Source organism: Sciurus vulgaris (genome assembly GCF_902686455.1).
Source record: "Sciurus vulgaris genome assembly, chromosome: 4".
Lineage (NCBI taxonomy): Eukaryota > Metazoa > Chordata > Mammalia > Rodentia > Sciuridae > Sciurus > Sciurus vulgaris.
Genome location: NC_136464.1, coordinates 83742383 through 83760194, shown reverse-complemented (window position 1 = coordinate 83760194; position 17812 = coordinate 83742383). Strand labels below are relative to the sequence as shown.

General features: G+C 41.0%; 1 long non-coding RNA gene across 3 annotated transcripts in view; it reads right to left on the bottom strand.

Moving 5' to 3' along the window:
* The window catches only part of LOC306660189, a 45027-nt gene that overhangs the window by 18392 nt on the left and 8823 nt on the right, over nucleotides 1–17812 (bottom strand). Inside the window, exons 2-3 of one of the 3 annotated variants that reach the window (XR_013763580.1) lie at nucleotides 11700–11795; nucleotides 10092–10252 (exon numbers count right to left, since the gene is read on the bottom strand). This is a non-coding gene — a long non-coding RNA (uncharacterized lncRNA). Of the gene's footprint in view, nucleotides 1–10091; nucleotides 10253–11699; nucleotides 12828–17812 lie in introns of those variants that run through there. The other 2 variants (XR_013763581.1, XR_013763582.1) reach the window with 2 other exon arrangements.

Here is a 17812-nt window from a genome sequence, read left to right as displayed (position 1 = left end):
AAACCAAAGTGGCCCCAATAACAAACAAGATGTATGTTTGGCCAGGCATGGTGGCACAGGCCTGTAATCCCAGCAGTTAAGGAAGCCAAGGCAGTTTAATTGCAAATTCAAAGTCAGCCTCAGCAACTTAGAGAGGACCTAAACAACTTAACAAGATTCTATCTCAAAATAATTTTTTTGAATTATTTTTTTATTTTTACAGCCTGCATTTTGATCCATTGTACACAAATGGGGTACATCTTTTCATTTCTGTGGTTGTGCATGATGTAGATTCATACCATTCATGTAATCATACATGTATGTAGGGTAATGATGTCTGTCTCATTCCACCATTTTTCATACCCACCCCTCATTTCCCTTTACGTAAAGTTCCTCCATTCTTCTCTCACACCCCACCCCCTTACCCCCCATTATATATCATCATCAACTTATCAGGAAAAACTTTTGGCTTTTGGTTTTTTGGGATTGGCTTATTTCACTTAGCATGATATTCTCCAATTCCATCCATTTATCTGCAAATGCCATAATATTCTAATTTACTGCTGAATAATATTCCATTGTGTATATATACCACAGTTTCTTTATCCATACAGGCAATTAATAAATATATGAAAAAGTGTTCAACATCTCTAGTAATTAGAGAAATGCAAATTAAAACAACTCTAAGATTTCATCTTACTCCAATTAGAATGGCTATTATCAAGAACACAAACAATAACAGATGTTGGCATGGATGTGGGGAAAAGGGCACACTTTTACATTGCTGGTGAAGTTGCAAATTGGTGCAGCCACTCTGGAAAGCAGTGTGGAATGGACCCACCTTTTGACCCAGTTATCCCACTACTCTGTTTATACCCAAAGGACTTAAAATTAGCATATTACAGTAACTCAGCCACATCAATCAGATTGTGGAACCAACCTGGCTGCCCTTCAACAGATGAATGGATCGAAATAAAAATTTTTAAAAAGGGCTGGGGATGTGATTCCTTGGTTAAGTGTCCCTTAGTTCAATCCCCATTACCCACCCACCCCCAAAACAAGAAAGTTTCCCATTGGACTAGAAACAGAAGACCTAAGACTAGAGTTGCTATAGCTGTGCCATTATATGAGGTAAGCCTGGAGCTGCCAGGGAGTCCACAGGTTCAAGATTAAACACCACGAAAAGTACAGCCAAGAGATGGAGACAAACAGACCCAATGACGTCATTTGTACCGTGAACCATGACCTGGCCATTTTAGTTTTATGAAGTAATAAATTCTTATTCAGCTTAAATGAACCTGATTTGGTTTTGAAACTCTAATTCTAATGAGAGAGGTACATAACAGATGAGAGTTATGGAGTCAACCTACATCCTCCAGCACTGCCCATTGCATAGCCAAGTCTAGTCAGGGGAAATTCCTTTTTTACCTGAATCAATCACGATGCCACACTCCTGGAGGTGGGAGGGCATTTAGAAAAGTATGGAGAGCTTACTTGTTGGCGACTGGAGGTGGGAGCACACCTGGCTTTTAATGGACACAGGCCAGGGATACTAGTCTGAAAGGTATAAGATCATTCTGTCCAATGAAGGGTAGTCCCATCCAACACGCCAGTAGCCCACCTTTGAAAAGCCCTTAGAGTGTGAAGGTAGATTTTGAAATCCAACTTAGAACTGGAGGCAAGCCTGAAAAGAGATCTAGTTGGTATTGCTTTAACAGAAGAATCAAAAAGAAATTCGAAAGTCTACAAGACTACAGAATCAAAGGAAGTACTGTCCCTAATGCATCCTTCAACCAATGTCCACCATTCACAGAACATTTCTGTTTACTAGCAAATCTCACCGTAAATTTTCCCCCCAATGATTATAAACTCATAAAATTGCTTCCTTCTCATGATAATTAAAATTGAAATTTCTCTGAGAACAGCTGACCCCATCGGGCTGTGTCATCTCTTCAGTGTGGCTTCTGAGTCCCTTAAGAAGACACTTGGGTCATGTCCCTTCCCAGCTACCTCATTCAGATTTTCTGTTCTGCTCTTCCTCCTATCTTCTCTGACTCCTTTCCAAGACTTCCCACCATTGACCATCTTTTTGAAAATGTACCCAAACTCAAAATATGAATGTTTGACTTTATTGTTCAGATAGCCTCAATTTGTAGGTTTTATGTGCTCCCTGGTTAAGCTGAAAGTATGAGTTGGTAGAGTTATTCTCCAGGAGTTCAGCCACTCTATTTGTTTTATAGAATCTTACATAGGTTGCTTCTTGAGTTTGCAATAATATGTCCTCAGACATCTACAAAGTGTCAGCATCTTCACCCTAGGAGATTTGTGATTCATTGAAAATAACTTACAGCGTGAAAAGTAAGTAGGAATGGTGTTCAGAAGCGATTCAGGTTTGACATCTGCACCAAGAAAGAAGGAGATCTCCCCAGGAAGAGCCAGTCCCTACAGTACAGCCTCAAAATGATCTCAGCCCTGCCATTCGAGAGCCCCCAGAGCAAATATTGCCTCCCAGAGGAAGAAAATGGCCCAGGCAGAAATGGCCTCAAATCTTGTGCTCAGTGGCTATCAGCCAACTACCTTCCTCACAGCAGGTTCTCTTAAAGGAGGATCTGCGTGTTGTACCTACTAGCAGACACGTTGGACTTTATGGGTAGTTTTTTTAAGGGAAGTTGTTTGACATAGGGTGTGTATGTGTGTGTACATGCATGCTCAAAAGAAAGGAAATTGCCTTGAAAGTAGGAGTCTGAACTGTGACATGATAAAACAGTGAAACCACAATAGAATTTGGGAGACCAAGTCCCACCCCAACTTCTAGGCTTTGGGTTTTGTTGAAAGAGAACAATTTCACCACTATGAAAAGCAGAGGCATTAGAAATAGAAGCAGCCTGGCCCAGAGGGCAAAGCATTCTGGGAACAGGGAGCATCCAGCCATGCTGTGTTCATCATAAAGGGGAAAAGCCCTCTGTTTTGAGAGGAATCAGGGGAGTTATTTTGGGAGTCGCCTCTTCAGTGACCCAGACATTACCATTTGAGTTTCAAAGTTCTGAAGCACATAAGCCTTGAGAGAGCTTTTCCACTGCTCAGTGTTTCTTTTTTCACAGGGCTTTTTTTGTACAAATCTGCTATAAATCCAGCATTTAGTCTCAGTGGAGCCTACAGAGAGGAGGGTCATTATCATTAGAGAGGGTGAGCCTTCCTGGGAAGTGACTTGCCTGCCCACTCAAGGGACCTGTGGCTTACTGTCACATGACTACATGGCCTGGGGAAAAAGCACTCAGAATTTGCCCATACCCACCAAATTTTATAAGTTGTCTTTTGGTCAGTAAAGTGCTATATATTAAAAAGCCCAAGAAATGACAATCATTTTTACAATCCCTGTGATGTTTTCTGAATGAATTTCTCTACTATGAACTGTTTCATGCTGCATGGGAGATGAAGGAAAGGAATCCTTGCCCTAAAAGAATGATTAATTCCCCTCTCAGGTCACCCAGACCCTCCTCTTACTTGAAAAGGAAAGATAATTAGTAATTATAACCAGAATCAAAATAAATTAATTAATTAAAAAATAAATATCTTAAATTAAAAAATTAAATACATAAATTTCCAGAAATTAAAAAAAAAATTATAACCAGAATTATTTGGGTACTTCTGCATTATCTCATTTTATCCATAGGACAACCCTATCAAGAAAGTATTGCTGGGGTTGAGGGTATAGCTCAATAGTAGAGCAATTGCTTAGCAAGTACCATCTCCAGCACCACAGGGGAAAAAAAAAGATATTATGCCATTTTCCTCCTTGGACAGATGAGGACACATAGACTCAAGAGCTTAAGTAATTGACCTACTCTAAACTAACCGAATCAGCAAATAGCTCAGCGGAGACTTGAACTGGGATCAGTTTGACTTCAGTCTGTACCCTTCACCATGTTGCCATAGCTCCCCATCAGTGCACTCAGGACAGTCCAGGTTTTGCACAGCCTGAGTTTATACAATTTGAGGTAGTGTAGGTATGAGAGTAGAGAATAAGAAAGCTTCTTTAATAAAAAGTTATATATATATATATATATAAATTTATTTATTTATAAATAAAATTCAATACAAGGCCTTAGAAGGCAGAGAAGATGGAATGTAGACTTCATTAGCTTTACAGTAAATACACTTTTGACTGTAACAAAACTGTTGTTGCCAACAATATTACTAGAAAGAAGAATTCCTCAAGTTCAAATGCATGAGAATCTTAGTGATGGTTTAAGATTTTTGAACTTCCTTTAGATATCAAAGTTGTTCTAGACACTCAGAGACATGATCCCTACCCGAGCCACCATGTGGTGACTGCATCTGAGTCACACCCCATCAGCTCAAATTCTCTTCAAGAATTTCACTTCCCACCTGCTCCATCTCCTCTTCAGTTATCCTTGCCTTTCTGTTGATCATAGCTCTCTGTCAACTTCTTAATAATGTGATGTCTGCTGCCAAGTTGGAAATGGGGATTTTCTTCCTCACTCAGATAAGAATTGGAATCTTTGGAAGCTCCTCCTTCCTGTGTCTTTTCAGTCTCACTTTGCTAACTGCACATAAGGTGAGACCCTCAAATATGATTCTCAACCAACTAGTCTTAGCCAAACCCTGGGTTTCCTAAATGATACTTCTTAAAAATGATGATTAAAATGATTTGGTATGCTTTAGACCACATTTTAATGCTAAGCAGGTAGAAACCAGTATGTGATGGCATTTGCTATCAATCATTCACATGAAATTTAGAATTAGAAAAAGATTCAGGTACACAGGGTGGATGCTCAGGGAATTCTGGGACATCCAAAAGGTTCGTTAGCTTAAGGGATTTGAGCTCACTAGCAACAAAGCATTAAAGACTTTTCTTCTCCACATCCTCATAGTCACTGCAGTAGAGCTCTCTAGGTTCCAGTGATGGGACTAGCCTGTCTTTCCTAATATCCACACAGCATAGGGTGGATGTATTCACTAAAACTCCCAAGGTAAGAGTAATTGCACTTTGCATGGAAATCTCCCAGTGATTGGTGCAGCCATGATTAAAATGCATAACTGGGCTCTACAATTTAAATACATTATCTCGTGTCATTTCCCCCAATTGTGCTAGGAAGTTGTTGTATCCTCTTTGTACAGCCATGGAAACTGAGGTTCAGAGAAATTAGATAATTTGCTCAATGGCATCAGAGCAAGTAAATAACAGTCAGGGTTTGTATCTGACTGTGAAGATTCTACACTCAAATTAGAATTATTTAACAGGATCAATAATGTATAGTCCTGAACATTTATACTTGGGGTCCCAAGTCTTCTGAAAATGTATACCTAAGAGAATCTCTGATAGAATTACTATTGATGTCATTGTTAGTCAGCAATATTTATAAACTACCCTACCAGGGAGAATGGCAATAACACTTTGTATTCCAAGTCCTTTTACACTTTCTATTTGTTGTTGTCGTTTTTTTATTTTATTTTATTTTATTTTATTTTTTGCCTGGAGGAGAAGACCTTTATTTTGGTCCATGGTATCAGAAGTTTACTCCATGTCAGCTGGTTCCTTCATTTGGGTCCATGATGAGGCAGAATATCATGGTGGAAGGGCATGGCATAAGGGATTGACTCAGAATATGGTAGATGGGCAGCACAGAAAGAAATGGTGATGGAGCCTCAGGGATGGTGAACATTTCCAGGTCACGATACCAGTGATTCACCTCCTCCAGTCATGCCCCCATCTGCCTTCAGTACCCCATCAGTACCTTCAAACTAGGATGAATGGATTAGGTTAAAATTATTGTGATCTGGTCTTTTCCATCTGAATAGCTCTTTATTAACACAGGAAATTTGGGAGGATACCTCATATCCAAACTATAACATATACCCCTCACCTCACAAAGTCCATGCCCATCTCACAATGCAACATCCATTTAGTCCATCTCTATGAGTTCCATAGTCTTAACAGGTCCCATAGTCTTAATAGTACACTTTCTTAAAATACTATCTATATTTATTGTTGTATTTTATTCTCCCAGAAATACTATGAGTTCTTAGAGACAAGGAAACTGGTGTCCATAGAGATCAAAGGACTTGCCTGGTCAGTTATAAGGTGCTCTGACTCTTCATCTGGTAGAATTACTTTTGTATGTCAGATTGAATTACTTAGTGGATTTTTAAGGTAAAAGAATAAGTGTTTATCATAACAAATCAAATAACAAAAGACCTGCTTTTGAGGTTAATCATCTTCCCCTTTCTTCTTCCATTCACACGTGCCTCAAGTTATCCATAGTCATGGCTCCATGTATAACCTTCCATTCCAAACTGGAAATTCATGGTTGGAAAGATTATATCATAGTCTGAGTCACAGAATAAAAGGCACTTCCTCCAGGAAGTCAGGAAGGGTGATATTTACAATTTTTGGCATAGGAAGCCATCTGAGATTCTCCCACTGGCCCTAGAGTCTGTTTCTACTTCCCACTTACCCCATGCCTGATTCTCCTTTCTAGTCTGGTCTTTCAGACAGGACACAAACGAGGCTCCAGGGCTCATTGTCACTGGCTAAACTTGGTGTGTTCTCAGTTTGTCACCCACTTGACCCAATATCTGTTCATCTCAGTGCTTTAAAAAACTGTGAGCCATACCCACTCTGTCACCCTAGCCAGCTGCCCATACTTACTCTGAGGGTGTTTTGTGGTCTCTAAGGATGATGTTATAAGATCTTTAAATTAGGAGTGAAGTCTTGGTGCACACTGTGTTGCCCTGATATAAAGGCCCAGAGTTCTTCCATCAACTCCTTTCTGCCGTTCTCCTGACCATATAAGTGTGTCTCTGGGGCTCTGTCTTAAGATTGTTTTACAATCACTTAACTTACACTCACATCACGTCAATTTTGACATCATAATGTGATTTGTATTGATCTGAGGCTGCCATCAGGATGAGCTCATAACTATATCAAAACCTCTGTTGAGTAAATAAAGAACTTATTTTGTATGTGGAGGATGATGGAGCATGAAAAAATGACAGAAATGGACCAGAAACAATACAAGCTCAGTGGGGAAATTTTAAACATCAAACATTTTTTTTTTTTAAACACAAAATACCAAAGGTCACTAGTCTCCCACATCAAATACACAGACAATTTTTTTAAACAAATTCATTTCAGTCTAAGTCTTGAAGCCAGTCTAACATATGTGATTTTGCAAAGATGATGCTGGGGTAATAATAATTGTGTTGCTTTTCAAATACGAAGGAGTAACCGTTTGGGATGTAAGAGAGGTGGAGGGTGAAGGGCCGTTCAATTTCTCCAGAGGGGTTAACATTTGAATAAGTAATCCCGAAGCACGGAATTCCAGAATCACATTCATTTGCAGACCTAAGATATCACCAGACAGGCAAAACAGGCTCCGAAATGTGGCTTCGTGCCTGCTTTCAAAGAGCTAGCAGTCCCCTTTGTATTCAATTAAGGCTAAGTTTAGCACCCCACACTTTGCCCAAGATACAACCTCCACATTTATCTTGGCAACAGTTCAACAAGGGGATGGGATTTGGTGGAATCAGCATGAAAATGATCCTTCGTCCATATCATCCTGTCTGCAGAAGGCGGATGGAGACGGAAGGCTTTCAGGCTGAGTTCCCGCCGACCTTAACTGGAATAACTTGCTCTCTTTCACATCTGCAGCTGTGTCCTCCTCAGGGAGTTGTCCAACTAAATGTGATTTTAAACATCTGTCAGCTAAATCAGAGCTCCAAATTTAGCACTCGGGAACATTATGTGGATTTGTGATGCTCGCTGGAGAACAGTAGATCCATAAACCAAGCTCACATGAGACAGTCGGGTGGTAGTCCGGTTGGTAATTTCATCTATGACACATTTAATTTGGCTGTACGTTTATGAATGTTATGTAAAGGGAAAGAGGGACCATTTCCTTGCTAGTCTTTCTGAATTGCTGCAAGATAATAGCAAGAAGGAAAGGCCTCTGCACTGGGAACACTGACTATATTCCTATCCAATCATTTGCTTGGGATTAAAAAAAAAAAAAAAAAAAAAAAGTCTCACAGGCTGGTTTTATCTGAATTTCCTGAAATTCTGTTCTCCACCCTAAGCCAATTTTCTGATTCTCCTAAAACTTTGTTCTGCTATACCCATCTCAGAAGAAAAGAAGTTCTGCACATAATCATCATTCTAATTTGTCACCTTTAAGGATGTCAAATTGCATGTGAAAGTCCTCTGGCTCCTTCCTCTTCATTGGATTGACACTTTTCAGAGATGTGTTGCTATTAAGGAAAATTATCAGGCCAGTTCTGTGCTAAGGTAAATCTCTGTGATTGGCTAGGAATTCCAAATGCATATGACAGTTTGCAGCCAATCCTATCTACTCCTGAGATTATGGTACCCTTAAAGGGAGACATGGAGAGAAATAGCTTTACAATACAATATGGGTTGGCAATAGATGATTTATCACAGTGAAGACTTGTGAATTTTCTATACTTAGGTTAGTACAACGTCTCATAGCTTTAAACATTCATTTCTCTATTAAGCCTTCCTTGGTTTCTCAGCCATGGATAGTTACCCACTTCTCTTAACTGTCAAGGCAGATGGTGTGCCTCTGCTCTGGTATTAATGTGTGGTGTTGTTAGGGGTTGTCTTCAACACTGTGATTTCTAAGGAGGCAGCCATGGTGTTTGATTTGTTCTGTATACCCAGGATTAGGATAGGCCCACAACTGTAGTTCACTGACATTATACATGTAGTGAATCAGTGCATGAATGATGGGCACTAATTTGAAATGGTTATGAATATGCCAACTCAAGGCAAGCAGAGGTGATTCAGGCATATAGTTGAATCAAGAGAAGAGAAACCTTACAAATGTGCCATAGGTAAACCACAAGTAGGTCATGCAAACATGCCCATAGACAGGTAATTCACTCAACTTAGGTTTCTCTTGCTGTTAGAAGAAGAGAAGTCCTGTAAGAAGAACCAGGGGCCAGTTGAGGACATTCATGAGCCAGGACCTAGGGAGGGAAGTGCCATATATGTGGGGTTTTTGAAGGAGCTAGGCAGAAAGGCATGATAATTATTTCCTCTATTCAACCCACATCTGCAATGACATACATACCTTGTGTTGTAATTTGTATCTGGAATGCCCCCCTAAAAGCTGATGTGTTAGGCAATACAGCAATATTCAGAGGTGAAAAGATTGGGTTGTGAGAGAGAGCTGTGACCTCATCAGTGGATTAATCCATTTGTTGGATTAATAATTTGAGTGGACTACTGGGTGGTAACTGTAGGTAGGTGGTACATGGCTGAAGGAAGTAGGTTACAGGGGCATGAACTTTGGGAATGTATCTGTCCACGTTTCTTCTTTTCTTTCTGGGAACTGCCATGAACTGAGCTGCTTTCCTCTGTCACACCCTTCTGCCATGATGTTCTACCTCACTTTAGGCCCAGAGCGATGGAGTCAGCCAACTATGGACTGAACTTCTGAAAGCATGAGCTCCAAATAAACTTTTCCTCCTCTAAACTGTTCTCATCAGGTATTTTTGTCACAGCAAGGAAAAGCTGACTAACACACCTTGGGAGTCCATATAAAGGAATAGTTAAAATCAGATGCTATAGCGTCATACAGACCAACATCCAAATCCCTGAACACTGAGGTGAATTATCCTGGAAACATAGCCAAACATCTCTGAGTTAGCTCACCAGGACTGAAGGGATTAAATACAAGTGTAAGTATCTGACACATAGTAAGTGTTCCATACAGTCAAAATTATCATCATCACTATGTTTAGTTTGGTCTTTTGCTTAGATATAATAAAAATAAAACAAAGCTGGCTTAGGTTAAAAAAAAAAAAAAAAATACAGGTATGTCTTACAGAAACCAAGAGTAGGAATGTTCCTGAACCTCAGTATTTAGTTCATCACCTCTGCCCTGCTCTGCACATCTATTTCTCTCCCTTGGCTTCTTAATTTAGGTCCACATCATGGTTGATGAAAAGCTACCTCCTAACTCCTAAACTGACATGTGTAAGTTCAACTACCCCAAAAAGAGACCAACATGAGTCTTTTTCCTGTCCTCAATTTCACACTTCTTAGGGAAAATTTCTGAAGAACTCACCTTGAATTGGAGCTACTTCTGTTCACTCAGTTGGTGAGGGTTGGATATGCACAGAGGCAAGGGTCAAATGACTTCATGGCCCCAGGACAGACATGAGGGCAGCTGGATGTGGGAGAGCAATCATCACAAGATGGGCAGAGGCTGCAAAAATCACATTCAAACTACTAGAGTCATAAAAAAGGGACATTCAAAAATGTGAAGCAATACACAAAATGCCCTTCTTTGTGAAAAAAAATATTTCATGCATATTTTGATCCTAAGCTATAAAGATTTATAGGGAACACAAAGAAATTGTTGTTATGCTATGGTGATGATTTTTTAATGCCCTTTGATTTAGTAACACAAGTTGGTTGAATGTGGAAAGCTCCTACAAGGATTAATAACCCTTGAGCCTTTGCCACCTAACACCTTAGCAAGGATTAGTTGACAACTGGCTGGGAGCCAGGCCCCAGGGGGACAGACCCAGGCCAAGAGGGGGAGGGAGAGGCCAAAAACTGCCAAGGGTGCTGGAGGCCAAGTGTCTTGCTCTTCTCAGTGTGTGGACACTGAGGCCCTCTCTTCCTGGAAAGGGAGAAACCTGGCTCAGAATTCTAAAGCTTCCATCATATTTTCGCAGAACATCAGTAAATTCCAGGCTGGAGACAAGGCAGCTACTAGAAAACTCCTTTGGTAAAAAAAAAAAAAAAAAAAAAAAAAAAACACTGGGGACATTGTGAAAAGGCATCATGTGATTTTTGGGGCAACAGTTTCCAAAGGCCCTACAGACATTCTATAGAAACGTTTCTGCAGAAACAAATAATCCCACGCCCACTCCAGCAGCCTCTGAGCCCATCTGGCACTCGGTCCCCCATTCCCACCCTTGGGCCCAGTGAGGATGACCTGGGAAAAGTCTTTCCATTTAGTCTTTGGCACCCTGCTTCTTCTAGCTTGAATGTCAATGTGCTGCTTCTTCTAATGTTTCCCTCAGGGATTGGGTAGGACAGATGGTCACTGTCATGTTAAAGCCAAAGACTTATGAAGCAACTTTGTGAGCATTGTGAGAGCTTAACTCCTACCCCAGAGACAGACCCCTGAGACTCTTGCCTGGACAGGGACCGAAGCTCTGAAATGCAGTGGGTAAATCACATCCACAGCTCCATCTGCAGAGTAGACACAGTACTTTTGATATTGCTCAAGTTGGCTGCCTTGAGATGTTGCCCAAACGTTCCCTTGAACACTGCTTTTATCTTCAGCAAAGCTATATATGGCCAAAACTCCAGAAAAATTCATTTTAGCCTAAGGGCTTTGAGTGACTATTCAAGATCTAGGCTTTACAAGATTCTGAGGCCTGCTGCTGGAGTATTACCTTAATCATAATGCTTAATGTCACCAACTTGGACAGTGTTTATCTGTTTATCCAAAGCCCAGTTCCCTGTGTCCTATGGAGTGTAGATCTGTACAGTTATCTAAGGAACACATTTATAAAACAGCTGTGCATTCATTAAGGTAGTGGATTCAAAAATGAATCATAAATTTGCTTTAAACAAATGATTATTTTGCAGCTGGGAGGCAAGAAATCTGAAACGTTAGTCCTGAGACTAACATCAAGGTGTCAGTAAAGCTATGTACCTTTCTGGGGGTTCCAGGTGAGACTTCACTGGCTCACCTTTTCCAGCGTCTACCGGCTTCCTGCACTCCTTGCTTGGTGGCCCCCCATCTGCAAAGCTGACAACAGCAGGATGAGTCTCCCCTGCCATCACTGGACACTGACTCTTCTGCTTCCCTCTTTGACATCTAAAAGGATCCTTGTGATTATCTTGGGTCCTCCCATGTAGTCAGGATAATCTTATTTTAAGGTCAGCTGACTAGCAACCTTAATTCCACATGCAACCTGAATACCTCCTTGCCCAGAGGCGTAACATGTTCTCAAGTTCTGGGGATTAGGACATGCATATCTCTGGCACAGGCTCTATCCTGCCTACTGCAAACATGTATTATGTGCCTTGTGTTAACATACTTCACTTAATCCTTACAACAATCCTATGAAGTAGGTACTATTATTATCATCCCCATTTTATAGATGAAGAGATTAGGACTCCAAGAGGGTCATTGGCCTAAGGGCACACAATAAATGGTGGATCAGGGACTCAAGGCCAGGCTTGTCCAGCTCTGTTAGCCAATTTGACAAACTCACCATGTTCTTCTCACCTTAAGGGTTTTATATATGTTGTTCCCTCTACTCAGAACCCACTTCCCTTCTTCACCTAGTTATCATCTTCTCATTTGTCAAACTTGTACTTACATGTTGCTTCCTCAGGGAAGCAGTCTCTGATTTCACAGATTAGGTCAAGAACTCATGTGTCATAATTATGCTTTATCATTTGTGTGTATTTCTGTCTTTTTGCAGAACAAAATCCCTTGTCCTTATCAGGGTCCTTCATGAACCAGCCTCTGCCTTCTCCAGCTTCCTCTTCCTCTCTGCCTTCTCACTTGCTCTGGCCATACTCACCTTCTTTGAGCAACTTGAACTCACCAAGTAGATCCCTACCTCAGGACCTTTGCACATACCCTTCCTCTAACATAACTTTCCCATTGCTTTGCTTGGTTAATTCCTCACTCTTCAGGTCCCAGCTTACATGTCACTCAAGAGTAAGTCTGGTCCAAAATTACAACTGCTCATGGACTGTGTATGTCCTTCATGGTGCTTATCATAATAACATGATTATAATTACATGGTTATTTGTGTATTTATGTGCTTAATATCATCTCTGCCCTTCTGCCAAATTTTAGGGCCTCATACCATGTCAAATAATAAGTATCAGTGGATACTTAATATATTAGTTAAATAATGGAATTTGAGCCTGTCCTAGGTGTGTCTAGGAACATGTCCTAGGTGTGGTAGTGACATGGGAAGCTGTCAAACAGATTCTATTTAGAGATACTGGAAAACTGTGGAATGTTATTGCCTTTAATGTTCATAAGAAGTTCAAGACTCTTCTTTCTTTCTATTTTTACATGGCATTCTTAATTAGCAAGACTAGTCAAAATCAGAGACTCTGAATAAATCACATAGGCCACTGTAGGAAAAGGATAAATGAGCCTGTATCTTGATAACAACCTCTTGTTTATTGTTGTACAAGATTACCTCTGATGAGCCCAGTCTGAAAAACAAAGAATTGATCTGGTGAATCTCAGTCATCAGTGTGCATTATAACCACTAGGAGTTCTTTATGTGTGTTTCATGCATGTGCAGATACCCCAAGTTAATAGTTCTAGAGTGGGGTCAGGGAATTTGCATTTCTAGCAAGCTCCCAACACAAGGTTGAGATGCTGAACCTCCTCCAGGTTTTTTTTTTTTTTTTTTTTTTTTTTGGTGGTGGGGATTGAACCCAGGGCCTTGTGCATGCGAGGCATGCACTCTACCAACTAAGCTATATCCCCAGCCCTGCTCCAGCTCCAGATCTTTGAACCACACTTTGAATGGCAGTGGTGAGTAGTTCTCAAATTTTGGTCCTTAGTAGTTATAGTCCACAGTTGAAATAGGATAGACCCAGTGGCTCTGTTTTTACCAATTCTCACTGAAGTTTGAAAAACACTTGATTTCAAACTTGGTTGCACATTGGAATTCCCTAAGGATTTTTTAAAACTACTAATACCAGCATCTCACCCCCAGAGATTCAGATTCAACTGATCTGGAGTACTGCCTGAGAGATGGTTTAAAGCTCCCTAAGTGATTTGAATGTACATGAAAGCTTGAGGTCTTCTGACCTAGAGCAGTGATTCTCAAATTCAAATGGCATCTGAATCACCACGGATTCTTAGGCTGCATCCTCAGTTCTCTATTCAGTAGGTCTGCATCTGTGGCCTCAAAATCCACATTCCTTACAAGTTCCCAGGGGTTACTGATGACACTGATCCAGGGACCACACTTTGAGAGCTGCCAATCTAGGTGGGGAAAACTAAGTGGATTGACTTTTCAGATTTGAAAGTTCATAGAAATCATTGAGGATTTTGTAATTTATGTTTTGTAATTTATGTAAATTATGTTTCAAGATTTATGAATAGGGGTGGGTTTGCAAGATTGTACATTTCTAACACACTCTTGGGTGATGCCTTTGCTGCTAGACCACAGATTTTACATTGAATAGTGTGATCTGGACTATTTAGGTCCTAGTCCTGGGACAGGGACCCCAAGCTAAGGCAGTCTTTGTAGTGTTGCTTACTTGGGCCATACAATGGGCTTTGTATTGACAATCCCAGGTATTAATAAAATGTTCCTTTGGAAGGCATTGTTCTCTTTGCATTTATTTTCCTCAGTGACTTACAGAATGAGGAGAATATTACAGATTAGCTTTCAAGTGTTCCTATGTCCCCTGACCAAAAAGTATTTTCATCTCACCATGATTTGCAACAAAACAATACAAATGACAGTAACTTGGGTCAGCTGCTTACTATTTGCCTAATTACCATATAGTAAAAAAAAGAGTCAAAACACATGTCAGATTAGCTTGTGTGAGCATTATTTGATTACAACAGTAACCTCCATTCTGTAGGCTAACCTTCATGGCTGGTTACACATGTAAAATGGTTGTCTGCTCACAACTTAAAGACATCAGAGGGAACGCTGGGTATTAGAGACATGGTAAATTATCCAATGCATTGATTTCCTGCAGTCAGGAATGGTTAAATCTGTGATTGCTGTTTTAAAGGATCTGTCTATATTCCTGCTCTCCTTGCTTCCAATAGCCTAGCCGTGAGAGAGGGGGAGGAAAGCTGAAGGAACAGGAAGGGGAAAAAATGGGATTTATATAAACATGATAAATCTGTTATATTACCTACATTATACACTGAATGTGTTCTTTTTTTTTTTTTTTTTTTTTTTTTTTTTTTTTTTTTTTAACTCTCAATTCAGAGCAATTGCTGCAAATCACACATTCCTGATTGTATGGCAGTATTCCTGGTAGGAAAGCCAGAACTAGTGAAGGATGGATTTTAGCATGTCCTATGTGCTTATTTATGGTGCAGCACATCATCAAACAACACTTCACAGGCTCTACGCTGGCAAACTGGAAGACTTTGAAGAGAAATAATGAGCTGAGAGGTTCATGACATGCTATTAAAAAGTTTGTGATTGGATTTGGAAAATCAGATGGGTCTCCAAGGGAAAGGGACCATTTCTGAGCCATTGCACTTAGAATATTTTTGAGCCCCACAGCAGATATTTATGAGAAGGGAGAGTTGTTTTTGTCTCAAATCCAGGTTCTGACTCTGATGTATAGCAAGGAAGCCGCTTTGCACTGCAGACCTGAAGTGCTGGAATTATCCATGATGTCACCTTTTTCTACCGATCTGCCTACCACTGCACAGAGGCATGCTATTAGCTCTGTGACGTTTTCGCTTAATTCTCCCACATGCGGGTTGCAATTCCAGCCAAAACAAAGTCGGCAGGAGATTTCACAGCCACTGAATTGCTCAAGGTGCTCCAGGCTCAGTGAGATGGGGAGATCAGGAATGCATCAGGAATGAAAAGATGAACAGAAAGGAAAGGCAGCAGAGAGTGGGATTTGGGGTTGCCTGGTGTGTGAAGCTTCCAGTCTTCCAATCAGCTATTTGATGTTCCTTTTTCGCCTTGGAGATTTTCAGTGCTTTTCTGGTATATGTGATGGAAGAAAGCACCCTGTTCCATTCCCAGGTGAACCAGGGAGACCTGCTTAAACTATAAAGGAGACATTTTAGGATACAAGATAATGAAAAATTATAGTATTTAAAAAGGAAAAAAAAAATACACACACACACACAGAGTAATACATAATAGGCAAGCATAGGATGAATTTGTGGTTAAGTCATTTTTTCCATTGGAGTGACACTTTAACCCTTCAGATCCCAGAGTCTTCCTACACTCATGCAGCATGAAAAGATGGTTCCACAGCTGCTATGGTAAGGCCAAGCTGCACAGTAGGTTGAATCAGGAAGGTCCTGCAACATTTGATTTGTGCTATGATCCTGAGCTCAAAGCACATGATCTCCAAGCTCTGCACCTGAGATCCTTCTGTCTTACTCACTTCTCCCCACCAGCTCCATAATAGCAAACACATGACCCTTGCTCCCATATCTTCAGAACTGAATGCACAGTGGGGCAGAGCAATTGCTCCATGACAGATTATTTGTGATTATTAGGAGAAAAAAAGAGGGTGGGGCTTAAAATGATATGCTAATCAAAAGCAAGAACTGATGTCAATTTTCCAGCTCACTTTGCAAAAGTCACATAGATGATGGTCCATTTCCAAGCCTGGTCCAGTCAAACTCTCAGATGGAAAAGTATTTATTTCCTATGGGCAAAGCTGCTTTTTTCTTTTTTCTTCTCTCTCTTTCACCACTGTGGGAAAATGAACTTTTTTCAGTCACCCCTGACATCTGACCACTCAAATGATCACGAGGACACTGCGGTAAACCACAACTCAACTTGAAATTATCTCTTTTAGGCACGGTTCCTGGCACCATCCCTGGCTCTCAGCTTTGCCTTTCCTCTATGGGGGTTCCATTTTCCTTTCCTTGTCTACTCAAAGGAAGTGATCTTGCTCTGACATCTCTCAATTGGGCTTGCCCTCAAAGTAAGCTGAGGGCAAAAAATGACACCAGTTTTCCCACCCAAACCCTCAAAAATGGCCCATTAATACATGGTGTCCTAAGAAAAGGGAAAAAAAAAGGGCACGAAAACTTTAAACATCCTGCAATGTGCAATGGGAGGGGGATAGCCTACTCTCTTGATTAATATTGAGATGATCCAGCAGGGTTTATACATATTCCTTCTGTTTGAATCATCTTGTTTTTTTGTAGCTGTTTTACACCTCCAGGATCCTGCCATCTGCCTACTCTAAAGAAACACAGTAGAGCTTTCCAAAAACAATGGTTGGGAGGAAAAAAAAAATGTGATCAAACCCAAGAGATCGACTTCTCCATACCTTTTTGGTTACTGCTGCTCTTCCTGGAGAGAACAGTGGTGTGACCCAGAGGTTCAAGGTGTAGTGGGTTCACCTCCTAATAAACCCCCCTTGCGCCCTGTCATGCCATCAGGCTGAAAGAGAGAACTTGGTGTACAGATATGCCTGCCCTCTTGGCTGAGAAAGGAGGAGGAGAAGGAGGGGGTGGGTGGCGCCCTGGGCAGTTATGTCCTACTCAGATCTGGTGTGTGTCACTGGAATATAGGTCAGCATTTGCTGGATACCTCAAGGCAGGCTGGAAGCATGCAAACCTCGGAGCAGGCCCAGGTCCTCCTACCCCCATTCTCTCCCTGCACAAAGCAGTTAACAAGCCCAAAAAGCATTGAGAGAGTCCTGTAGGACAGATGAAACCAGTCTTCCCATTTTGCACACAAATCTGGGGAAATCTAAAGTTTAACAAGGGGCTTTATCGGTCCTGGGGTTGGGCCAAGGTTCAGGCTGTAGTTCAGACGGCCTGGCCAAATGTAGCTGCTGGCTATTCACACTTCCCTTGGGGACTTTTCCTCACCCCTCATTTAAATAGTGGAGTGGATGGGTAATGTGCACATAGCCACTGAGGATGATCCTAGAAACAAAATGACTTTCAATTACCAGGCAGTTCAGGTGGAGGCAGAGAGTGCGGAAAAGGTTTTCTTTCCAACAGCAAAATGAGGTGACAGAGAGCTGCTGGCCTTGCAGAGATATGATTACTTTAAAGGGATATTGGCAAATGCTCTGGGCTGGACACTTAGGCTTGGTTAC